Raw genomic sequence first — 26,847 nt, 5'->3', positions numbered from 1 at the left:
TCTTTTTGACCTCTCCATTGTCAATGGAAAGTACCCTGTGTATTGTGTAAGCCATTTAGCAGTCAATCCACCGGGACGATTTAATGAAGATCGGGGCTGGGGATAGAATGGTATAATAATAATAATACTAATGTTGGTATTAGTTAAGCGCTTACTATGTGCAGAGCACTGTTCTAAGTGCTGGGGTAGACACAGGGGAATCAGGTTGTCCCACGTGGAGCTCACAGTCTTAATCCCCATTTTATAGATAAGGTAACTGAGGCACAGAGATGTTAAGTGACTTGCCCACAGTCACACAGCTGACAAGTGACAGAGCCGGGATTCGAACTCATGACCTCTGACTCCAAAGCCCGTGCTCTTAGATTTATACAGTGGTAAACTTGTGCCATTTGTTTTGTTTTCTGTGTCTGTAAAGGTGATGTTCACTTCCTTGTTGATTTTTTTGGCCTCTCCATTGTCCACGGGAAGTACACTGTGTATTGTGTAAGCTATTTAGCAGTCAATCCTCCTGGACGATTTAATGAAGATCAGGTTTCAGACAAAACCGAGAATTAGCTTTTTTTTTCAACTTTAATTTTGCCAGTCCAGAAATAAAGAATAGTCAGTTGAATTCTGTCCCTTTTATGGGGGAGACCTGGTTGTCTTAACTCCACTCGGGAAGTCTGCACCAACTTAAGTTGGGGGAGGATAAATTGGGGAGGTGATGCCCCTTTTTTTGTGCACAGTACAAAGACAAGGCAAGGTATTTGGAGGGAAGGGTTAGAAAGCAGGAGCAAGTTGCTGTGACTATGCCATCCCTGTTTATTCCCCTCTTTCCAGTGGTGAATAAGGAAACAGCTGGAAGGAGGTTCCTGTGTCCGTTGTAGCTCCAGGATGTGCACTGCTGCTCCCTGAGGAGCTTCGGCTAGGGGACTGACGGTCTCCAATTGTATTTTCTTTACTTGCATATTCAAGCGCCTAGTACAGTGCTCTGCACATAGTAAGGGCTCAATAAATACTATTGAATGAATGAATGACTATAGGGAAGGAAGATTCATAAAACTGTATGGTAGTAAATATTTTTCTACTTTGTTGCAAGTGTGGCCAGGTGGAAAGACTATGGGTCTGGGAGTCAGAGGACCTGGGTTCTAATCCTGGCTTTGCCACTCTTCTGCTGTGTGACCTTGGACAAGTCACGTAACTTATCTGATGCTCCATTACCTCACCTGTAAAATGGTGATTAAGACTGTGAACCCTTATGGGACAGGGACTGTGTCCAACCTCATTATCTTGCGAAGCAGCGTGGCTCTGTGGAAAGAGCCCGGGCTTGGGAGTCAGAGGTCATGGGTTTGAATCCCAGCTCTACCACTTGTCAGCTGTGTGACTGTGGGCAAGTCACTTCACTTCTCTGTGCCTCAGTTCCCTCATCTGGAAAATGGGGATTAACTGTGAGCCTCATGTGGGACAACCTCATTACCTGTATCTACACCACTGCTTAGCACAGTGCTTTTCACCTAGTAAGCGCTTAACAACTACCAACATTATTATTACCCTAATGCTTAGTACAGTACCTGGCACATAATAAGTGCTTAACAAGTACCATTTTTTAAAAAAGAGGCTCTGTTAAACCTAAAACCTCATTTGGGCTTTTGAAAGCAATTTATAAGGATTATTATTTTTTAAATGGTTGTCTGCAGAGTGCCACATAATTTTTGCCAATTGCTTATGTAGAAATTGTCTGCCATTTAAAGGAAATGCAGATTTGCGTTGCCACAGAAGACAAGAAGTGGAGAAATGACAGGGAAGAGTTTCTTTCTTATGTTTCTAAACTACAGGCTGTGGTGAGGTTGAGCTCCCTTCCTGTTATTCCAAGGCCTTCTAAGCCAAAACACGATCACTAATGAAAATCCAGGATGGCCTTCATTGGTTCTTTTTCTCACAGTTATTATTGGGAGAGTACTTAGATTTTGAAGCCCAATGTAAGCATATGAAGAGCTGACTGAAACTGAATCACAGTTTCTCCAATATTTTCATTATCCAAATGAACATCTGCAAGTACAATGCATTCGACATGTGCCGTCCTGTGGTAACTTCAGACAGTATAACACACAGCAGTGTCGGCTGGTTAATATTCATCTGAAGAGCAGTGGCTTTAGTTGAAAGCATTATCGTTAGTTTCATGAAATGATTATTTATTTGGGAGCTGGGATGGCTCAGGGTAATGGGACACAGATTTTGTTTTGTTAAACCTCTATGTCAGTGGTTTGAATGAGATATGGGATGCTGATGAACAATGCTTATCCCTGAATGGTCACTGGGGCCTTTCTGAGCTCATGCTTCCTGCCAGAATTTGCTCTTAGAGGGCCCTGGTGAAGAAAACCAACACTATTCATTCATTCAATTGAATTTATTGAGCACTTACTCTGTGCAGAGCACTGAACTAAGTGCTTGGGAGAGTACAATGTAACAATAAATGATGTATTTCCAGCCCACAGTGAGTTTACAGTCTAGAGGATGCTCAGGTCATCCAGGAGAGAGGAAGAAGTTTCAGCTGTGGAAACGGGTTAATGGGAAGAGAAATGCGGGGCTAAGAGTAAAGCATAGAAACTCACTTCTGGGGCTTCCTGCCCCCACCAGTAGGCAAATGATTTAGAGGTATATATATGAATAACAGCTATGCAGACAGAGTTCCCCGACAGTATATTTCCACCATTGAGAAGTTTAATCTAGTGTTGGTCACTCTGGTGGCTGCACTGAGTGTTTACAATGCAACTATAATTGAAATGTGTTTACATTATATTTACCAATGGTCAAGGCCTTCCTAGAATACCAGATTGAGACCTGGATAGCGACCTGACTAGATCGTAAGGTCCTCCACTAGATTGTAAGCTCCTTGAGGACAGGGAGAGTGCATTACTGTCTCCCAAGATCTTAGTTCAGTGCTCTGTACCCAGTTATCTCTCAATAAATACCACTGATTGGATGACTTTACAGACAGGTCAGAAGAGATCTGCAAAAATGGCCGAAGCATTGGACTGAGTAGCCACATGTCTTAGTGAAAAAAATAGTGGCCTGGGAAGTCACAGGACCTGGGTTCTAATCCCAGTTCCTCCCCTTCTTTGCTGTGTAAGTTGGGCAAGTCACTTAACCTCTCTGAGCCTCTGCTTCCTTCTGTTCTCCTTCCTCCTTAAACTGTGAACCCCGGGTGGGACAAGGACTGTGCTCAAACCCATTATCCTGTATGTACCCCAGCACTTAGTTCAGTGCTTGGAACATAGTGAGCACTTAGCAAATACCCCAGGTATTATTACTACTAGTAGTAAATCCAAAGAAAGCTTAAAGTAACTGGGGTTATTTCCCCTGGTGAATAGAAGCCTAGGTGTTAACTTCATAATGGTCCATGAATCTGTGAAAGAGGGTCCCTAGCTCTTCAGTTTGTTTAAAGGAAAAAGGGAAGCAGCCCTGCACAGTGGATAGAGCACGGACTTGGGAGTCAGAAGGACCTGGTTTCTGATTCTGTCTCCAACACTTGTCTACTGTGTGACCTTGGGCAAGTCAGTTAACTTCTCTGTGCCTCAGTTACCTCATTTCTAAAATGGGGATTAAGACTGTGAGCCCCACGTGGGACATGGACTGTGTTCAACCTGATTACTGTGTATCTTCCCCAGTGCTTAGAGCTGTGCCTGGAACATATTTTTAATGCTGAACAAATACCATAAAAGAAGAAAAAAATGGAAAAAACCCAAGAAACATTTTAAAGGTGCTCAGACATTGGGATGGGTTACTAAAGAATTCTTTTTGGAGATGGTAGAGTGGACAACAAATCAAGGTAGTTTTGTCACAGTCCTGACTGGCTACAGTGGGATGGGTTGGGGCAAGAAATGAACAAGAAAGAAAATAAACACACACCCAGACCTTATGAAAAATCAGGCAGGGGCCTAAAAGAAGTCAGAGATGAGGTCTACAGGAATTCAGTGTCACCTGCCATTCTTTTTTTGTTTGACTTTCATGCTTGAGAGAACACTGAGGCCATTTGCTCTAGTGATTTAGTTCACTGTGAAGCCAGGGTTCTTTATGTCCTGGAACCACCCTGTTGAGTCACAGAGAGAAGGCAGACTGGTTCCCTTTCTGTTTCCTTCCGCCCAAAAGTATACTGCCTCTAGCTTTAGGCCGAGTTGGCAATCTCACTCTCATTCACTAAGGAAAGTCATTTGTGCTGCCACCGATCAATCAATAAAGCAATCCATCACATTTATTGAGTGCTTAGTGTGTACAGAGCACTGTACTAAGCGCTTGGGAGAGTACAATATGACCGAGTTGGTAGTTGGTATTCAACTTCCTAGTCTCTGGCTTGGCAGCCAGTTGTGTTAATCTGTGATTTTTCTCTTCTTGGTTCCTGGCAAAGTTTGCCTCTGAATTTTGTGGACCATGAAACCCCGAGGAAGAAGAGAAGTGAAGCAGGATTGTTTGGGAAATCTGGATGTATCACACAGTGCCCGTGAGAGCACTTGACGTCCCTGGTTGACTGAATAACTTGTGTTTTTAATGGACAGGGTTTCTAGTGGTCCATAAGGCAGGCAAAGCAGAGCTGTTCTACCCCACTCTCCTTGCCAGCAGGCAGGATTTGGGATTTTGGCATTCCTTAGTTTTGCCATTAATTGAGTGCAGCTGTAGGTTTGACCTGATTAGAGTAGCTAATGCTCTGCAAGACTCTGTGGGACTGAAATTGTCACACTGTGAACTCCTGGAATGCTTGAGAAGAAGCAGCTTTACACATCAGCTCCTTCTCCCGCTTTTTTAGACATTCTTTCCAGGTTAATCTTCCCAGAGCAACCTTCAAAGAAACTCACTTCACTCCCTGGTAGCTAGGGACACTGCCCTTGAAACCTTGGTTCCATTCCACTGCCTTTATAACCTTCGTGACTTCCCAATCAATCAATAAATGCTATTTCTTGGACACTTACTGGGTGCAGAGCACTGTACTAACTGTTGGGAGAGTACAATATAGTCTGTAAGCTCATTGTGGGCAGGGGATGTCACTGTTTATTGTTGTATTGTCCTTTCCCAAGCACTTAGAAAAGTGCTCTCCACATAGTAAGTGCTCAATAAATACAACTGAATGAATGACTGAATGAGTTGGTAGACACATTCCTTGCCCACAAGGAGCGGAAAGTCTAGAGGAGGACCTTACAGTCTCCAGTCTCCATCTTCCATTATTATCATTGTCATCATCAGTGGTATTTATTGAGTGCCTACTGCGCGCAGAGCACTGTACTAAGCATTTGGGAGAGTACAATGTAAGAGTTGGTTGACATGTTCCCTGCCATAATGAACTTATAGACTGGAAGGGGAGACAGACTTCAGAAGATGATGATTCATTGCTTAATTTTGTATTCAGGCCCAGGACCAGTTCCTGAGTGCTACCATCTTTGAAGAGAGCCCCAGTAACTTTTAGGGCAAAGACATGGTGGGTGGCGTGTTGACTGCACCCACGGTGGGCATCGGAGAGGTCAGCGGTCACTAGAGTGCAGGCCAAAGGGAAACGAGGGAGGGCTTCCCCAAGCTTTTCCAACCCCACTGTTAAGCACTTGCAATCAAGGCTAATTTGACTCAGTGATTGGAGAAGTGCAGGCTTGCTGGTTTGGAGCTCTATCCCTCTCAGAATTAATAAGGCAGGGGCTTTCTCTAACCTATCACCTTTGGTCACGGTGGCCTGATCTCTGGATTAATTCCAAGTTAGATCAGGCCTGTGTTGGGATCTTATATGCACACACACACCTATTTTTATGCACATACACCCTCTTGCTCCATACCAAAGTTCCTCCAAGCAGGTTTGTACTCCAAGAAGGCAGAAGATTTTTTTTTAATGGTATTTGTTAAGTGCTTACTATTTGCCAGGCGTTGTACTAAGCATTGGGGTAGATCCAAGATAATCAGGTTGGGCGTAGTCCTTGACCCACATGGAGCTCATAGTCTTAATCCCCATTTTATATATGAGGTAACTGAGGATCAGTGAAGTTAAACGACCTGCCCACGGTCACACATAGCAGACAAGGGTTAGAGCAGGGATTAGAACCCACATCCTTCTAACTCCCAGGCCCATGCTCTACCCATTAGGCCATGCTGCTTCTCACTAGGCGTCGCTGCTTCTCAGAAGTACTCACTAGGCCAAAGCAGTGCCCCAGCATAGGTGAACCTATTTGTCCAGGGAGGCAGGGAGCAAAAGCAAAGTCATTTCCTCTCTATTGGAACTGGGTTTGAATGGGTGAGTAAGACTTTCCATGGCACCAGCCTCCAGGTTTCTCATTCGTGGTTTATGAGAAGGCTTTAGGGAAGAACTAGTAAGGTGTACTTGAATGAGACCAGGCCTCGACGAATAGCGGCAAGGCAGAGAGACACTATCGGTAAGCAAAGAACCCCAATAATAATCTGAAAACACAGGGCTTCTCCATCCCAGATAGTTTGGCACCCCCCAACCCCCTTGAAAACCCAGGTTGTTTATACATTCCTTTTAGTATAAAAAAAGAGCAATTATTCATTGCTGCCTTTTTGGCCTACAGAAGGAGCTAGTTAGAAAGTAATGAGTCAGTAAAATCCTTTTCAGAATGAATAAAATCAAATGGAACAAAAGTCTTTTTGACTCACTGCTGTTTTCCCCCACTTTGGAATCTCCTGGCCAGAGCTCAAGGGTTGTCTGTATTTACTGTCCTGGTCGCCTTCCTGCTTGCTGCTCCCTACCTGCCCCTCTCCAGACTCCTGTATCCACCCCCTAACCACATGCCGAAGCCATGCTTTTGATGGCAAAGGAGACCCAGAGATCGCACTCAGGGACTGGAACGAAGTAGTGCTTGTGATGAAAGAAATCTGTTGAGCAAAGCTCTGCTTGGGGACCAAATCTGTAATAGCCGTCACTTAAGTTGGAATCCCAAGACTAGAATGAACCTTGCCATTTGCTGAAAGTCATCTGTTATCCAAGTTTCTTGATTTGGATTTATTATTTAGACCTGGAGGATGCCCACTCTTAAAATTATAATGAAGAAACAAACACTTGGGCCAGAGGAATGACCTGGCATGTGTGCCCTGCTTTTGCCAAATCTACTATGTGCTTTAAGCTATTCATTTATCTGAGCCTTTATACTGTTCTCTTCAGACCTGGCTCTTGGGTTCCAAGTGACCATCAGGGAGAAAAATCACATCTTGGTTTTGTCTGTAAACCCTGCCTTTCACCACAGACATGCAGAAGCCAGTGTTATGGCCTTTCCCACACTGTATTTTAATCTGGTCCTGCCCTAAAGTCTTCCGGGGCTCATTAGATTAAAAACAACAGCTTTTTATTACTACATATTTCTGACATTGATTTTACTTAATTGCCTTCAGCAAGTCACTGATCCTCTCTCCATCTCAAATTTGTTTTCTGGGAAAAAGATGAGAAAACTTTTTGCCCAGAGAGGATTTTGAAATCAGGGAGAGAAACACTTCAGAAATGCATGACAGTGATGCCTACTAATTAAAAACAAGGATCTTTAGAAGCAAGGCTGCATTCAGCCTGCTGGTACTCCTTTCTGATCCTTTTGACAGATGTCAGAACCAGACTAGTAAATGAGTTCTTGGGTAATCAGGTGATTTGAGCATGTCTGGGGGAAAGACAAAGCATGTTTCATTATACCCCTTGATTACAGTCATCAGTATTCTTGGAATGGTTGCAACCTTTGACCTCTGTAATCCACAAGATGTAACTGTAACCCCGAGTACACTACCTTTCTCACAAAAAAATGGGCAAATCTTGATTAGACTCCCGTAATTTGCAGGAAAATCAATTGATCCATCAGGGCTATTTATTGAGTGCTTACTGTGTTCAGAGCACATGGAAAAATGCACAGCAACGCAGTTGGTAGAACTGATCCCTGCCCACAAGAAGCTTATAGTCTACAGGGTGAGACAGCCATTAAAATAGATAGGGGACAGGGGAAATAGTAGAGGTAAGTAGGCAAATATAAGAAGTATTCTTTTATGATGAGAAACCTCTATTCAGTGTGTGATTTTAATACGTGTGGGAAAACAGGAAAATAAATGTCATTCTGTGATTCAGCCCTAAGGGCTTTGATGCTGCTGCTGTTTAAAGTCTTTGACGTCTCCTAGACATCTGGGTCCTGGATACACATGGTAAATACCCTAGAATAGAGTACACACCCAAGTACTAGAGTTGTATAGCAACACAGAATACATTGTTTGGTCAGATATGCCCAATTTTGCCCATTAAACCCTTTTCAAACTTTCACTATCCATAAATTCTTCCATCTCTCCAGGACTTTAGTTTCCTTAGGAATTCCATGGAACAAAGTCCTGATACTTCTGTTAATGGGGACTAAAGATTCACAGCAGGAGTTTAATGAATCTCAACAATCAAAAATACAAAAGCAAACCCTCTAAGGTAGGAAAAGGTAGGAGGATTCTTAGATGTTCAGCCTGTGCCACAACCTAATAGATATTTAGAGTGGCCCAGTTCCCTCTAGAACCAATATTGTTTAGAAAGTTTCTCCCTCTTCTGTTTCTCCATTTCATCTTTTAGTCTGGCTTGAAACTATAAGTCAATCACCACAGTACTTTTTGAAGGAAAAAAACACTGCCTGGAGCTAACTTAAATCTTCCCACTGTAGTGTAAGCCCAGACTTGCTATGAGCCTGTAAACACGCTGCTGCTACTTTGCTAGTTTTAAGAGTGATTTTTTTTTTCAGTAAACTCAAATTTAGGATCCCCAGAACAACCAGGTAACATCATTTGGACTTCTGCGGTGTTGTAAATTTCATCTTACATGATGCTTCTGATATCACAAACCTTACAAGATACCGTAAAATGACCAAATCAGCGTAATCATTAGAGATGCAGCATAGCCTAGTGGAAAGAGCATGGGGCTTGGAGTCAGAAGATCTGGTTCTAATCCTGGCTCTGCCACTTGTCTGCTATGTCACCTTGGGCAAGTCACTTAACTTCTCTGTGCCTCAGTTCCCTCATCTGCAAAATGGGGATTCAACAGCTGTTGTCCCTCCTACCTTGCCTGTGAGCCCCATTTGGGACCTGATTACCTTACCCCAGAGCTTATTATAGTGCTTGGCACATAGTAAGTGTTCAATAAATGCCATAATAATGATGGATTGCTTGATGGATCTGAATTCCACATTTACAACCTCTTAAGCAGTCATACTAATGATCAGGAAAATCACTATTCTAATTCAAGAAAACCCAGCAATTTAATTACCTGATAAATCACAACCAAATAATGTATTAAACCATATACCTTTTTGCCAGATCATGGTGTCTAAACTGATATTTTTGAAGTACTACCTTGTGTATAATCCATAGAAAAAGTAGGAGCTGTTTAGCTGATTTTTTTTAAAAAAAGAGCTGCTTGTGTCCTGTTTGGCCAAGTCTCCAGTGATTTCATTGGCTGGAATCCATTTCCTTCTAGAGGGCTTCAGAATGCCAAAGGATTATGGAATTTGTAAACTAGGATCAGCTTATCTATGCAGGAAGTGGTTTTGCAGGTTCAGTGACCAAAAGTCTTTATTTCCTCAAAACTATACTGCTCAGTGCACAGATTTAATCTTCAAATTTCCCTCCCAAACAATTATCACTAAAAAAATAAAAAAATAGCACACGTGAACTAGCTAGGATGGAGTCCTAAAGACCTCACCAGATCTCTCCTCCGTGCTTGTTAACATTATTAAGAGGAATTAATGGGCCATACTCAGTACTTTCTTCTGCCCACTTTGTGTAAACCTTTGGGCCAAATTAATCTCTATGCCATCCTCTTATCCTGACCTGACATCCCAAAAGTTTCCCTTCATGAGATATGCCCCCCCCCACCCCGATCCCCGCCACCCCCAACTGTTCTGAATAATGCTGTGCCTCATAATGGGGAAGTCTGTAGCCTCTTCAAAAGTCTGCTTTCCAAGAGGGAACACTTTGACCATGGCATTCGTCTTTATCACTTTGGAGCAAGATTGAAATACTTGGGTTGTGTTCCTTGAACGGTGAGGGAGACAGAGATTTTAAAGAACCATCGTGATTACGAAGGGGATTAAATGATAGCTTGAATGGTTAAGTTTTCTGGCAGAAAACACCATTGATGAACAGGCATGGGCAGGTGCTACAAGAATGGAAAAGAAAAATGGACTCAACATCCGTTAAGATATGATAGGGTCACTGCTTTGACTGTGAAGAAGTGAGCGCAGGACTCTGATATGAGCTGCTGATGCTGACAGGTCATTCACAGGGAATTGAAGAGCTCATAAATCTGCAAGAACTTCAGTAGGGAAGTTAACTGTGACAGTGGAAGGTGTGGTCTTTCCAAACCTTTCCCCATTTTCATAGTTTTGAACTTCACCTACCAGAAAGAAAAAGATGATCAGATATGAAATCTTCACTCCTAACTTGGTACCTCATCAATACATAGTTTAACTTGAAGCTATAACTTTTTTTGCCTTTTTGCCTGCAGAAATATTTGACATTCCTCCTCTCCAAATGTGCTTTACCTGTCCTGGTGAAGAGACTCCTCCTTTTTGAAGTTGCAAATTCCCTAGAGGATGATTTAGATTTTTTTCAGCCTGACTTTCTCAGTCTGGGTAGTCTTCTCTTTCTGGGATGCAGATAGCTTCTTATTGAGGTCTCTTGGTTTAGAGTTGGAGCTGTATATCAGCAGCAAGGGAGATTTCTAGCCATGAACCAGGCTCCAGATGTGATTATCAATCAATCAATCAATCAATTGTATTCATTGAGCACTTACTATGTGCAGAGCACTGTTTTCAGCACTTGGTAGAGTGCAGTATAACAGAGTTGGTCAATATGTTCCCTGCCCACAACAAACTTATCGTTTAGAAGGGGAGACAGACATTAATATAAATAAATTAAGGCTATGTGCATAAGTACTGTGGGGCTGAGGGATAAGTGATGGGATGGCTGATGCAAATCCAAGTGCAAGGGTGAAACAGAAGGGAGTGGGAAAAGAGGAAATGAGGGCCTAGTTGGGGAAGGCCTCTTTCCAAGAGGAATCGGTTTGAACTGGAATGGAGGATAGGTCCTGCCCCAGTATTAGTAATAATAATGTTGGTATTTGTTAAGCGCTTACTATGTGCAGAGCACTGTTCTAAGTGCTGGGGTAGACACAGGGGAATCAGGTTGTCCCACGTGGGGCTCACAGTCTTAATCCCCATTTTACAGATGAGGTAACTGAGGCACAGAGAAGTGAAGTGACTTGCCCACAGTCACACAGCTGACAAGTGACAGAGCCGGGATTCGAACCCGTGACCTCTGACTCCAAAGCCTGTGCTCTTTCCACTGAACCACACTGCTTCAGTAACTATGGGGTTTTGGTGTCCAGAGCTTCCACGATCCCAACAGCCATTTGGTGGTAGCTTAGCCCCTTAACCCAAACTTCTCCCTTAACATCATGACTCGTGTTCTCTTCTTTTCCTAGTTCCCTCTTCTCCCTCATATCACTTCATTCCCATTACTATTTTTCCTTTTCCAGTTCTTCTTGTTTCTCTTCTTCTCCTGGGCAAAACCAAGAAAGATCTCCTCTCAGTCTTCCTTTTTCAACACCTGAAATCCAGGGTGGCTTTGCTTTGGTGAATAATTGATATGGGGTTCTAGGTCATGGGATGAACACCTCCAATTATCACCAATTTATGTGAATTTCATGATTATAAGTATCAGGGTCACAACATTTCCCCTCTGAGACATTTTGGAGTGAGGGAAATGAGCAGACCATTCTATTAAGATGTTTCACTGTGTTTTATCCAAATCTGTTTGAATCAAATCAAAGACATATAATAATAACAATTATGGTATTTGTTAAACACTTACTATGTGCCAAGCACTTTTCTAAGTGCTGGAGTAGATACAAGGTAATCACGTTGTCCCACGTGGGGCTCACAATCTTAATCCCCATTTTACAGATGAGGTAACTGAGGCATAGAGAAATAAAGTAGTTTGCCCAAGGTCACACAGCAGACAAGTGGAGAAACTGAGGTTAGAATCCATGTCCCCTGACTCCCAAGCCCGAGCTCTTTCAAGTTAGTCACATTGCTTCTCTAATATCATACAGATTAAATATATGCATATATATAATAAAATTATTATATTATATATAATTTCAGTATTAAGTGCCTATGTAGGTACAAAATAACCTGATTGGACAAGGTGTAATATGTATATGTATATAAAATGCATATCCATCACCACTTTTCAAAGTACATACCATGCCCTAATTTTTTTTTCATTTTATGTTATTTTGTAGAAAAGAGAGCTGAAGTTAAATGATGATAATAATTGTGGTGTTTGAGTGCTTACTTTATGCCAACATTGTATTTAAGTGCTGGGGTTGAAACAAAATAGGTACCTTATGGGGCTCAGAGTCTATGTAGGAGGGAGGAATAATCTGGAGTACATAGTGGGTAGTAGTAATAATATCAAGCATCTAAGGTGTGCAAAGCATTACCCTAGACATACCAAGGAGTAGTTTAGAGATTTTGTTGTACTTACCAAGTGCTTATCACATCTTTCTTCTCCCCTTTAGTTGGTAACAAGAGAGCTGGTAGTGATAAAAATACATAGAGTGAATTGTTCAGGAAACATTACTTAACTAACAGAACACCTTTTCTGTCATGTCTGAGGCAATTGTCAAACCAAAGTCATGAATCCTATCTACTGAAATATTGGTTAGAGTTGTAGCTTTTACTTGTCTCTGATACCCAGGGATAGAGGATTTCACCAATCTCAGAGAATTCCACCCTAACAAGTCACTCTAGTAGGTCCACCAGGTAACATAGTTTCATGGGAGTTTGCCCAACCTCAGTGAAGGATGTACACTGACCCTACTGAAGGTCCAGACCTAAATGATATGGTGACTATACTAATCAGATTGGAATTGCCTGGCCCTAAAACTTTAGATGGGAAACATTGGAGGGAAAGTGTTTCTTGGGATAGGTCTAAAAGGTTAGAAAAATTCCCCGGGAATGGACTTTAGAGAGATATCTTGGCATTTCCTTTTGGACCCTCCTGAAATATTAGGGCAGAAACAAGTGGGTATGGAGAGGATATGGACAAGGCATTAATTTTCAGAAGCCCAGTGACTGTGTTCTGGGGAACTTATTGGGAGGGCTATTTCCTATATGACCCAGTTTTGCCCCTCCCTAAAAAAACACCAAAGAATGGCATTCTGTCTCCTCGTCTTTGAAGGAATCTCTTGATTTTCCATATGAAAAAAAGCACACCCACAAGAGAATGGGAAGAAAGTTTCACAAATATTCTATTTGAATTCAGACATTATGGCCACCCACTGGAGTTGTGAAAGGAAATTGCTGAGCCAGGTGTTTAAAACGTTGACATTGAAACTTCTTGTAGGATTGAAATTATATAATGACTTTTGCTGAAGACGATGTGACCTAGAAGATCCCATCTTCTACTGAGCATCTCCTGGGAAAATTCCCCATAAAACATTCAGCAGACGAGCTATCCATGGGAGAAAATAAACACACAGGCTTCACGGTTGAGACTCAGAAACAAAATTGCCATTGTTCGGCCCTGCACTGTCTTCAGGAAAAACAACAGATTTTTTCACTTTGGAGACTTTATGGATTTAGATATTTTTTTCCACATGCCTCAAAAAGCCACATTATTTCCTTCTCTGAAGAAATAGTCTGACATTCAGGACTCTTTACCCCACCCCAGATCCAATCTGCTGAAGGAGCTTGTGCAACCAGTCAGCATCTCATTTCTAGTGCGTAGTACAGGGCTCTGCTCCCAGAAAGTGCTCAATAAGTACCATCAGTTGATTGATTATAGCAGACATGTCCTGCGGGTTCTGTGGTTCCAGGGTTTGTTCAAAGCTAGTCCATCAGAAATCAAATATGGTGTTTGTGATAGTTGCTCTAGGTTTTGAACTGTCAATCAGCCACTCTTTAAAGGTTAGAGTGCTCAGGACCCATGTCAGTTCATCTAGTTTGGGAAACAGTCCTAGGCTGAAGCTCGTTGTGGGCAGGGAATGCGTCTATCAACTCTGTTGTAATGAATTCTACCACAGTGCTCTGCGCACACTAAGTGTTCAGTGAATACCCTGATAGATTAATCAGGAATGGATTAATCCATTTCAGCAATGGATTGGTAAACATTTTCTTACTGGGTATGTGTTTAGAATCTTAGACCATCCTATGTGCTAAACTGTGTGCTAAAATGTAGGAAAACTCTGAATCTTTGCGAAGCAGACTCCCTCGCCCCCCTACCCAAAACCCTACCCTCCCATTCAAGCCATTCGCATAGGACTCTGCCTATAAAATATCTCCAGCTGACTGTCTCATCACCTACTCCAACTAAACATGGTGAAAGCAGAGATACTCCTGATCCATCTCTTTGACTGCTTCGTTGGGTGGTGCCCACCTCCCCATCAGCTAGGAATCCTGGAATTGCTTTTGATTTCTTGCTTCCCTTCATTCACTCTGTCACCAAATTCTATCGCTTCCTCTTGTGAAACAACTCCCACATTCACCTACCCTGTTTCATTCTTGTAATCCACCTCATCTAGATACAAGTATTGACTAGGTTGAGCCACACATTATCATTATTTCTCTCTCTAGTAGTGCCCCCCATTGTTGGGTCTGAATCATTCATCAGGAATGTCTTCATCTCTGTCTTCCACTGTGCAGTGAATTCTCCAGTTTCTATCTCTTCCAGGTATCCTTTTTCATCCAAGTAAAAGCTGAATAACATTTTCCCCTCATTCCTAATGATCACATTTCACCTTTTCTTTTCTGTCTCCACAAAAGCCCCAGGAAATTAATGTTTGTATGTGAGATTAGGTGTTCAGTTGTCTTTGGGTCTGTGTCAGGATTGACTGATGTTAATAATAATAATAATAATAACAATTAATGATTATGATATTTAAGTGCTTAACTATGTGTCAGGCATTGTACTCAGCGCTGGGGTACAAGCAAATCGAGTTGCACACCGACCCGGTCCCATGTGGGGCGTATGGTCTCAATCCCCATTTTATAGATGAGGTAACTCAGGCACAGAGAAGCGAAGTGACTTGCCCAAAGTAACACAGCAGACAAGTGGCAGAGCTGGGATTACAACTCATGACCTTCTGAGTCCCCGGCCCCCGCTCTCTCCACTACGCTATGCTGCTTCTCAGCATGTAGTAAGATCCTAAGGGGCAGGAACTCTTTGTATAAACAATTTAGTTCATTGCCTGACCCAACATTGTGAGCAGTGAGTGCTTAGTCAGTCTTGTCTTATGCTGTCGTCATGTCTGACCCATGGCAACGCCAGGGACTCATCTCTCCCAGAACTCCCTACCTCCATCTGCAATTGTTCTCGTATTGTATCCACAGAGTTTTCTTGGTAAAAATACAGAAGTGGTTTACCACTGCCTCCTTCCGCACAGTCTCCACCCTTGACTCTCTCCCATGCCACCGCTGCCCAGCATAGGGTAGTCTTGACTTGCAGCAGCAGATTGCCTTCCACTCGCTAGCCACTGGCCAAGCTAGGAATGGAACGGGTAGGTCTCTGCTTGACTCTCCGGGTGCAACCCTGAGAGGTGCTTAATGAGTACTTTTTGAAAATTACAGTGATGTGGTGATAAACTACTCTCTTACCTGTGGAAAGTAAATTAACCCTTTCTCCAAATCAGGATACCATGCAGGAAATGTAGATAAACTTGTTGTGGGCAGGGAATGTGTCTGCCAACTCGGTCATATTGTACTCTCCCAAGTGCTTAGTACAGTGCTCTCCACATTCTAAGCACTCAATACCCTTGATTACATTAGATTAGCTCTAGAGAGAAAAGCTCTGAGCCAGGAATTTGGAAACCAGGCTCTTCTACCAACTAACTAGGTGCTCTTGAGCAAGTCCCTTTTATTACCTCAATATTCCCATCTGCAAAATGGGAACTAATAATGTTTCTTTATTGTGAAAGTATTTTAAATGCCCTGGAAGAAAGAACTGTAGAAATCCAAGGAATTCATTTTATACAACTTGATTCTCTCTTAATTTGCTGGGCAGGGTAGTTTATTCCTCTGAAATTGAATGAGACAAAGATATATTCCCAGTACCCACCATAAGGTTCTAGTTTGATTCTTCGTCGCACACGTGGTCTGTGACCTTGCGTGCCCTTCAAGATAGGAAAGAATCAAGCTCACAGTTTGTGAACCGCCTCCTCTATTACTTGCGGATCAAGTCCCATAATTTCCACACCAGTCTCGAACAGCTGGTTCGGGTGGTTTGTGGGATCTAACTTGGGAGTTGGCTGAAGGAGAAAGGAGCATTTCATTCTGGAATCGATCAGGAGCTGTTGAAAACTACTTGTGTACCCATCAGAATGAGCAGGCCACATCAGGAGCCTGTTTGAGATTTGTTATGCTTTTTTTAATTGTTTACCATTCTTGTGGCAGCTTGTAGAGTGGGTAAGGAGAAATTTAAGGAGACACTCATTCCATTCTGGTCTTTCAGATGGCAGTTCTCCCTCTTTAAACCTTATTATTGGCTCTAACTGGCCTTATGTGTATGATCTGGGAGGGGCTTCAAAGGATTCAGACTTTGGGGCTTATTTTCCAAGGTGATGAAGGGCACGGCATTACCCAGCACTAACTGGCCAGGCCCAGAACGCCTGGAGCAGTGGACTGGAAATCATCATAATAATAATAATGGTGGTATTTGTTAAGCGCTTACTATGTGCAAAGCACTGTTCTAAGCGCTGGGGGGATACAAGATGATCAGGTTGTCCCACGTGGGGTGCACAGTTTTAATCCCCATTTTACAGATGAGGTAACTGAGGCACAAAGAAGTTAAGTGACTTGCCCAAAGTCACACAGTTGACAAGCAGCAGAGCTGGGATTAGAACCCATGACCTCTGACTCCCAAGCCCGGGCTCTTTCCACTGAGCCACGCTGCTTCTCAAATCAAATCAAATCATATCCAGTGTCCTTTCGATTTAGAGTTGTCCCTTCTGAGGGTGACAGAGTGGAAAGTGGAGCAACTTCCTCAGGTCAAGTAGAGCCTTGCCCAGGTCGGGAGACCAAAGTGGCTCCAGGGCCTCCTCTAGTCTCAGGATTAGCCCTGCCCTCTGCTCTGTGCCTCCAGAGACCACTCCAGCCCAGGTGCAGGTGCTTCCCAGATCCCCTTGGGAGGCAAGGTTTCTGTGAGGCTGGGGAAAGGCAGCAGCAGCCGAAATCCTTGGCTAGACTACTACTAATAATATTTGTGTTATTTGTTAAGCACTTACTATGTGCCAGGCACTGTACTAAATGCTGAGGTGGATACAAGCAAATAGGGTTGAACACAGTCTCTGTTCCACATGGAGTTCACAGTCTCAATTGCCGTTTTATAGATAAGGTAACTGAGGCCTAGAGAAGTGAAGTGACTTGCCCAAGGCCACACAGCAGACAAGTAGCATAGCCAGGATTAGAACCCATGTCTTTCTGACTCCCTGGCCCGTGCTCTATCCACTAGATTGGTCTATAGTGGTGGCGTTGGTACAGACTTCTTTTGGCCCCAAAGCAGACCACCTTCCTGACTCCTATAGCCTGGCCTGATAGAGAGAGCCGGAAAATGGAAGTCACTAGACCAGGTTCATTCATTCAATCATATTTACAGAGCACTGTACTAAGCGCTTGGAATATACAATTCAGCAACAGATTGAGACAATCCCTGCCCAATGATGGGTTTACAGACCAGGTTCTAATCTCAGCTCTGCCTCTGTCCCGATGGGTGATTTTAGCCAAGTCATTTAAGAACTCATTGCCTCAGGTTCCTCAGTTGAATAAGGAGGATAATCTAGCTACTCTCCCTGCCTCTGAGACTATGAATTCTACACGGGACAGGGGTTGTGTATGATCTGATTATCTTGAATTTACTCCCAGTGTTTACAATATAGTAAAAACTTAATAAATATAGTAGCTAAACTAACTCCTGTGCACCCCAGCTGCCTCTGAGAGTAGGGTGGTGCACAGGGAGGAACTACTAGTGCCTGGACAGGTATCTGCACCATTCCTGCCTACCTCCCCTAACTTCTGGCCTGGAAGGCCCTCCTTCTTCAGATCTGAGGTCAGTTACTCTCTCCCCACTTTAAAGTCTTATTGAAGGCACATCTCCTCCAAGAAGCCTTCCCAGACTAAGCGCCCCTCACCCCCACCCCCACTGCCCTTTCCTCCTCTTCCACTCCCTTCTGCATCACCTGGACTTGCTCCCTTTGCTCTTCCCCACTTCCAGCCCCAGAGCACTTCTGTTCATATCTGTAATTTATTTATTTGTATTGTTGTTTTTTACCCCTCCTCTAGACTGTAGGCTCGTTTGAGCAGAGAATTTGTTTATTGTTATAATGTACTCTCCTAAGCGCTTAGTTCAGTGCTCTGCACACAGTAAGTGCTCTATAAATAAAACTGAATGAATGAATAACCCCAAGACAGCATTGAACTTGGGCTGAAATCACGGCCAAAAGCCAGTAGAGGTGCTGCTCTTGGAGGGGGGTGTCACATCCTGTTGACACCCACCCTCCCCAGGCTCATGCCATCATCACATAGCAGACCTCACTCCCCAGTCTGTCTACCTTAAGGTCAACCATTAAAAGCATCATCTACCCAGTCAGGACTGGAAACTGAGCAATCATCAATTTAGCTTAAGTGTCGTGAAGCTTTAACACTCCAGAGCAGAGTCCTCAGGGCAGACCTAGCATCACTTCTGGATTCCAGGAAAGCGCTCCCTGTGCTGCGTTAGCATTTATAACCAGATGAGGACAGCCCAACCTAAAATTATTTTGGGTCTTATAGGCAAATCCTGCCTAAAACTACATTCAGTTTTATTTAAGTAGTCAGATTCTTTGGATAACAGGAATTGGACGGGACCCGTCTTTCCAGTCGAGAGGTAACAGAGACTGAAATCTGTAACAGAAATGAACTATCCTGAAATAACAAAAGAACTGGGCATGGGGTGGATATACAGAGTGAAGGTCTGGGAGAGGGAGAAAGAGGGTGGGGGAGAGGGAGAGTGTGAGAGTTGAGAATAGCTGCTGCTTGGGAAGTTTAAAAGGTGGACTTTTTTGCAGATTTCCAGCTGGGTGGATGGGTAGCTTGACAGGGCATCTCAGAACGGGCAGAGAAACCTGTCTGGCAAAGTTGGGCTTAGGAAGAGGCAGAGGTGGTGTCTGTCCCAAACTTGTTACCCAGGCAAGGTAGAGGGGGAGAAAGGGAGGAGAGGGTAAACAAGATGGGATGAAGAGAGTTAAGAAATATGGTGGTGTCACAGGCTCATGAATCTACAGGTTTATACAGTATAGCTGGGGCTACTTTGAAGCACATTGTGTGAACCCGAGGAGCATCGTCCCGACCTGGTTTCTCTGAGGCAGTCCATACCACTTTGGCTTGAACCATGGCAGGGTGGGATTATGTCAATACTGAAGTTTCAACAGTGCCACTGTCCCAAGACAACAGCAGGAGGCCAAAACAGGCCTGGGAAACAGGCCAGGAAATTTATCTGGCTTCTGTTGTTGCTGAGAGTCACTCAGGCTCTGAGCTTTGGGGCCAGAGCTGCTTACCCATGCTCTCTCATGAGTCTCTATTCATTCATTCAATAGTATTTATTGAGCACTTACTATGTGCAGAGCACTGTACTAAGCGCTTGGGATGAACAAGTCAGCAACAGATAGAGACAGTCCCTGCCGTTTGACGGGCTTACAGTCTAATCGGGGGAGACGGACAGACGAGAACAATGGCAATAAATAGAGTCAAGGGGAAGAACATCTCGTAAAAACAACGGCAACTAAATAGAATCGAGGCGATGTACAATTCATTAACAAAATAAATAGGGTAATGAAAATATATACAGTTGAGTGGACGAGTACAGTGCTGTGGGGATGGGAAGGGAGAGGTGGAGGAGCAGAGGGAAAAGGGGAAAAAGAGGGTTTAGCTGCGGAGAGATAAAGGGGGGGTGGCAGAGGGAGTAGAGGGAGAAGAGGAGCTCAGTCTGGGAAGGCCTCTTGGAGGAGGTGAGTTTTAAGTAGGGTTTTGAAGAGGGAAAGAGAATCAGTTTGGCGGAGGTGAGGAGGGAGGGCGTTCCAGGACCGCGGGAGGACGTGACCCAGGGGTCGACGGCGGGATAGGCGAGACTGAGGGACGGTGAGGAGGTGAGCGGCAGAGGAGCGGAGCATGCGGGGTGGGTGGTAGAAAGAGAGAAGGGAGGAGGGGTAGGAAGGGGCAAGATGATGGAGAGCTCTACTACCAGGGCTGCTATAACAGACACCGTGAAGAGGTTTTGCCATGAAACTCCCTTTCTCTTCTGATCAGGGAGTCTAGAGGGTATTAGATTTCTATTTACAAATTGTTTTTTATAGCATTATCAGTAGTAATTACTGAGTGACTGCTATGTTCAGAGCCCTAAACCAAGTGCTTAGGGAAACTGTAGAAGACCGAGACATGCTTCTTGCAAGCAGCTTGCAAGCTAAAGGAGAAAAAGAAGCAGGAAAAGGTAAACATATAAATGAATACATGTGCACACATGTAAATAACCAAGAGTAGTAGATCTGTTAGAGTTCTCAGAGTGGAAAGGGATGCAGTGACTAATTAATAAGGAAAAGCATCATGGCAAACGGGGTTTTTTCAGTGCTTTCTGAAGGATCAAAGAATTGTACTCTGACATAATGGAGAGGGGATAGCATTCCGGGTAGGATGAGTAACATGGGCAATTGTTTGTTGGAGAAAAGAGAGGAGAGGGAAGGGGATTGTTAGGAGATTACCTTGGGTTAAAACTTCTCTTTAGGTTTGACAATCATCTTAGGAATCAATATAAAGTGAGAATTAGCTTGGAATTTATAGAATCTCAACCATGTGTGTTAAGCTAGGGCAGTGATTTCCCAACCCCAGTGCCCACTGATTATTTACATTCTTCAGAAACAGACTTTCTTAAAGAGATTTCTCTCTGTGGTTGTTGATGGAGTAGGACAAGCTTAAATGAATCCTAAACTTTCAGGCAGATGAAAGGAGCTCTTCTTTAGCTCTTTCTTTTTCTTGTTTTTCTGGGGCAAATCTTTCCTTCCTCCTCTAAGAATCTGGAAATGTGCTTCATGATACAACAGTGAAAGTTGGGGACAATCGCCTTTATGGACTGTGAATTGAAGTGGGTACCAGCTATTCACCCAGAAACCTTTAATGTTTTGTACCTATAGTAAGTGCTCAATAAATACGATTGAATGAATATCTTTGCAAAAAGAAGTAGCATAGTTGATAGAGCATGGGCCTGGGTGTCAGAAGATCAAGGGTTCTAATCCCAGCTCTGCCACTTGTCTTCTGTGTGACCTTGGGCAAGTCACTTCACTTCTTTGGGCCTCAGTTACCTCATCTGTAAAATGGGGATTGAGTCTGTGAGCCCCACGTGGGACAGGGACTACGTTCAACCTGGTTTGCTTGTATCCTCCCCAGCGATTAGTAAAGTCTCTGTCACAGAGTAAATGCTTAACAAATACCACAATTATTTATGGGAAGCAGAGTGGCTTAGTGGAAAGAGCACGGGCTTGGGAGTCAGAGGTCATGGGTTCTAATCCCGGCTCCACCACTTGTCAGCTGTGTGACTCTGGGCAAGTCACTTAACTTCTCTGTGCCTCAGTTACCTCATCTTTAAAATGGGGATTAAGACTGTAAACCCCACGTGGGACAATCTAATTACCTTATACCTACCCCAGTGCTTAGAACAGTGCTTGGCACATAGTAAGTGCTTAACAAATACCATCATTATTGTTGTTATTATTATTAACTTTCAGATGTCATTGCAGTGTTTAATAAAAGTCAAATGTGAGCCACTTCTTTAATTGCATTTTCTAGAATGAAACAAAATTGCTTATAATTAGAGTTTGCTGACAGTGTCCCAAGGGTGGTGAGAAGAAGCTGCAGGACAAAATGGCTTGAGAGTTGGCATCCAACAATAAGGGAGGGGGATAAAAAGGAACACCTCAAAAGAGAAATTTGTGGCTGTTTCCTGTTGGCTCATTGGTACTGTCGACTTTGAGATTTATACTGGATCAAATTCATTCCGGGCCATGAGAATAGATTAGCACTCTTCCCTGGAATTGGAGGAAGAGATGTTATATGCTAATATGTTTTTATAAAGGTGTGGTAAGCCTACGAACCGCCGACAGATGGATTTGTCCGTGGATAATGCGTTCTCCCCACTTTGATTTCTGGCAGTAGGAAATCCCTACCCCATTTCAGACCTGGAGAAGCATTTTTCGCTGATCCCTAACAGTTCCACTGGGCTGGGTTGGAATTTAGGCACATCATTCAGCAGCCAAGAAAGGTCCAGAGTAGATTTCCCAGCATTTCATTAGCCAAACATTCTTATTTCCATGGAGAGTCCCACCAGCCTCATCAAAAGGACAGTTTCCCAGATGCCTCCATCTGGATTGGTTGAAAGCAACTCATGATGATTAGTTGAATCACCCTTGAAATCCCCTTCTCTCACATGTGGGTGTAGATGTATATAATGAGTAAATATGACCGTTTCAGTTTTGACTAACAGAGGGTTAAGTGTCCAAACAGTAAGATTAAAAGAGCCCTTTTCTTTCTTCAAAAACCTTCTTGGAGACTTGATTTTCCATAAATGCCTTAACCTAAGATACATGGTCAGGGTACAGGAATGGATGAATACAAAATTTACAGCTGATACTGCCTATGCTATTTCTTTTATGGATAAGTAAATATCTTCGAGTCTTCAAAAAGCTCGTTTGGGTACACTGTGAATGGCAAAACATTTACTTTGAAATTTCAACTCAAAACAAAATCCCCCCTTGGCCTACTTCTTTCCTAAACTGTTTGTTTAGGAACAGCAAGTTTGTCTTATGCCGATGAGTCACTAACATTGTCTGAATCAGTCCTCTGACAGTCTCATGTCAGTGACTTCATAACTTTAGACTCAAACTGATTGAGAGCTGAACCCTACCCGTTAAAAAAGAAAAATGACCCATGAATTAGAAAATACTCTGAGACATAATTTGTGAACTTGTCAACTGGGGAATTTTGTTACCCTTCAGTATTATTATCATTACTAGTAGTAGTAATAATAATAATAATGCTAATGGTATTTAAGAACTTGAATAAGGTCATGCGTTTTAATCCTGGCTCTGCCACTTGTCTGCTGTGTGACCTTAGGCCAGTCACTTCACTTCTCTATGCCTCAGTTACCTCATCTATAAAATGGGGAATAAGACTGTGAGCCCTATGCAGGACAGGGACTGTATCCAACCTGATTTGCTTTTATCCACCCCAGCGTTTAGAACAGTGCCTGGCATGTAGTAAGCACTTAAGAAATACAATAATAATAATTATTATGCTATTAATAATTATTATTAGATTTTAAGCTACTTACAGGCAGGGGACATGTGTTCTACCTCTATTATATTTTCTCAAGTATTAGTACAGTGTTTAGCATAGATCATGCATGTGATATACTATTGATTAATTACGATGTTGTGATACAGAATTATGATAAGCACTTAGTGGAAAGATCATGGCCCTGAGGCAAAGGATCTGGGTTCTGATCTGGGTTCTAATCTGAGTTCTAATTGCTTGCTGTGTGACCTTGGGCAAGTTACTAAACTTCTCTGTGCCTCAGATCTCCCTCCTACTTAGACTTTGAGCCCCATGTGGGTCAGGGACCGTGTCCAATCTAACTTGTATCTAGCCAGCACTTAGAATAATGTTTGGCACATAGTAAGTACTTAACAAATACCATTACAAAAATTATGGTGGACTTTTAACTCAAATTTTTGGCACTCTCCAAAGCTGGTCTTCGGAATGGGCAGTACAGCCCCAATCTTGGAGAAGATGAGCTGTTTCCTCTGATATTAAGTTAAGGAGAGTAAAGCAATCTGAGAATAGGAAGGGGAAAGGAGAGAAGGGCGAGGGTCTCTTACCTAATGGGAACGGATCTTGAGGTTGTTATGAAGCAGGAATCTACAAAGGGAATCCCAACTCGGACAGTTTTCTGCACATTCGCATATCAATGTTAGAAGCTAGTCAGGCTCTTCTAATAAGGGCAGTTTCCCATCTTTAAACCCTTAGAATTGTTCTTTGGGTGTTTGTTGTTTGATGCATTTGCTTGATTGGCCAAGTTTTTCTGTTTGCTCAGATTAAGAAAAGAGAACACGTAATAAATATTACTATTGGAAGTCAGGACAAGAATTCTATGTTTACCCTCTCTTCACTCTTTGTGATTTTGTAGATTTCAAGGATGCTACCTCTGCTTTTCACTTCTGGTTCTCAGGCCTCTCTCTGGGTCTATATAGGGAACCTTGCGAACAATCTCTCAGCAGCCCATTTTGCTTCTTCTCAGTGCCTTGCATTTAAAGGGGGTTTCTAGAATTTACAATAAATTGCACTGTTCTTCAGTATGTGCTGGTCCTGAGTTTTATATGCCTGGGTGCTATGTTAGTTTCAATGAGGAAAATGATTCTCGGCAGCTCTAGGACCAAGACTTGAAGAGAAGAAGAGCTACACTCTCCTAGAGCTCTGAAACCAGAGAGTGTGCATGAGGCCCACAGCTGCTTTAGGAAAGATAGATTAACAATGAGTGACATGCCACAGAGCATCCTTTGGTGCTTGGTTATCCCCAAAGGGAAGAAGGGAGCTGCAGCTCAGTGAAACTGGAATCAACTTCCTTTTTTAATCCTCTCTCTGCATTCTTTATTTTACCTGAATGAGTCCATCTCCTTTGGTTGGGTATCTTTTTTTTTATTTGTTTCCATGTTGGGCCCCAGAGTAGGAGGTCATAGTTTCCAGTGCACTGTACTCGTAACACTCCCATTTTCCCTATTTCAACCCTATGCTGCTAGAGAGGCAGCATGGCTTAGTGCCTCCAATCTGGCTTCCGTCCCCTCCACTCTACCGAGACTGCTCTCTCTAAGATAACCCATGACCTCCTTCTTGCCAAATCCAATGGCTCCTACTCCATTCTGATCCTCCATGACCTCTCTGCTGCCTTTGATACTGTCGACCATCCCCTCCTCCTCCATACCTTATCTCACCTTAGCTTCACAGACTCCGTCCTCTCCCGGTTCTCCTCTTACCGCTCTGGCCGGTCATTCTCGGTCTCCTTCGCTGGCGCCTCCTCCCCCTCCCATCCTTTAACTGTTGGAGTTCCTCAAGGGTCAGTACTTGGCCCTCTTCTGTTCTCCATTTACACTCACTCCCTCGGTGAACTCATTCGCTCTCACGGCTTTGACTACCATCTCTACGCAGATGACACACAGATCTACATCTCCACCCCTGTCCTCTCCCCCTCCCTTGGGGCTCGCATCTCCTCCCGCCTCCGGGACGTCTCCACCTGGATGTCGGCCCGCCACCTAAAACTCAACATGAGCAAGACTGAGCTCCTCATCTTCCCTCCCAAACTCGGTCCTCTCCCAGACTTCTCTATCACCGTTGATGGCACGACCATCCTTCCCGTCTCTCAGACCCGCGATCTCGGTGTCATCCTTGACTCGTCTCTCTCGTTCACCCCACACATCCTATCCGTTACCGAGACCTGCCGGTTTCACCTTTACAATATCGCCAAGATCCGCCCTTTCCTCTTCACCCAAACGGCTACCTTACCACTACGGGCTCTCGTTATATCCCGGCTAGACTACTGTGTCAGCCTTCTCTCTGACCTCCCTTCCTCCTCTCTCGCCCCTCTCCAGTCTATTCTTCACTCCGCTGCCCGACTCATCTTCCTGCAGAAACGATCTGGGCATATCACTCCCCTTCTTAAACAACTCCAGTGGTTGCCTATCAACCTCCGCTCCAAACAAAAACTCCTCACTCTAGGCTTCGAGGCTCTACATCACCTTGCCCCTTCCTACCTCTCCTCCCTTTTCTCTTTCTACCTCCCACCCCGCACGCTCCGCTCCTCTGCCGCCCACCTCCTCACCGTCCCTCGGTCTCGCCTATCCCGCCATCGACCCCTGGGCCACGTCCTCCCGCGGTCCTGGAACGCCCTCCCTCCTCACCTCCGCCAAACTGATTCTCTTCCCCTCTTCAAAACCCTACTTAAAACTCACCTCCTCCAAGAGGCCTTCCCAGACTGAGCTCCACTTCTCCCTCTATTCCCTCTACCACCCCCTCTTCACCTCTCCACAGCTAAACCCTCTTTTCCCCCTTTCCCTCTGCTCCTCCCCCCTCCCTTCCCATCCCCTCAGCACTGTACTCGTCTGCTCAACTGTATATATTTCCATTACCCTATTTATTTTGTTAATGAATTGTACATCGCCTTGATTCTATTTAGTTGCCATTGTTTTTACGAGATGTTCTTCCCCTTGACTCTATTTATTGCCATTGTTCTCATCTGTCCGTCTCCCCCGATTAGACTGTAAGCCCGTCAAACGGCAGGGAGACAGGGACTGTCTCTATCTGTTGCCGACTTGTTCATTCCAAGCGCTTAGTACAGTGCTCTGCACATAGTAAGCGCTCAATAAATACTATTGAATGAATGAATGAATGAATGAATGAATGAATGAATGAATGAATGAAAGAGCACGGCTTGGGAGTTAGAAGTTCTGGGTTCTAATCTCAACTCTGCCACTTGTGAGCTGAGTGACTTTGGGCAAGTCACTTTACTTTGCTGTGCCTCAGTTACCTCATCTGTAAAATGGAGATTAAGACTGTGAGACCCATGTGGGACAACCAGATTCTCCCATTTGTGAGTGCCTTGGATTGGTTGAGGATGGCTGTACAAGTTAGAAACAGCCTCACCCCCTTAAATTCCTAATCCCTTTGAGCCTCATTTCAGAGATAGGAGGGGCCAGGGTCTCCCAATCTGACTTGCGATCTCTCAAGGCAGCAAGGGGTGCAATTGTGA

General features: G+C 43.7%; 1 long non-coding RNA gene across 1 annotated transcript in view; it reads left to right on the top strand.

The window, feature by feature from the left end:
- The window catches only part of LOC114815122, a 150,631-nt gene that overhangs the window by 122,811 nt on the left and 973 nt on the right, over positions 1 to 26,847 (top strand). The window lies entirely within an intron of this gene.

Source organism: Ornithorhynchus anatinus, chromosome 11 (genome assembly GCF_004115215.2).
Source record: "Ornithorhynchus anatinus isolate Pmale09 chromosome 11, mOrnAna1.pri.v4, whole genome shotgun sequence".
Taxonomy (NCBI): Eukaryota; Metazoa; Chordata; class Mammalia; order Monotremata; family Ornithorhynchidae; genus Ornithorhynchus; species Ornithorhynchus anatinus.
The sequence above is the reverse complement of the archived record's forward strand: the minus strand, read 5'-3'. Positions and strand labels throughout refer to the sequence as shown.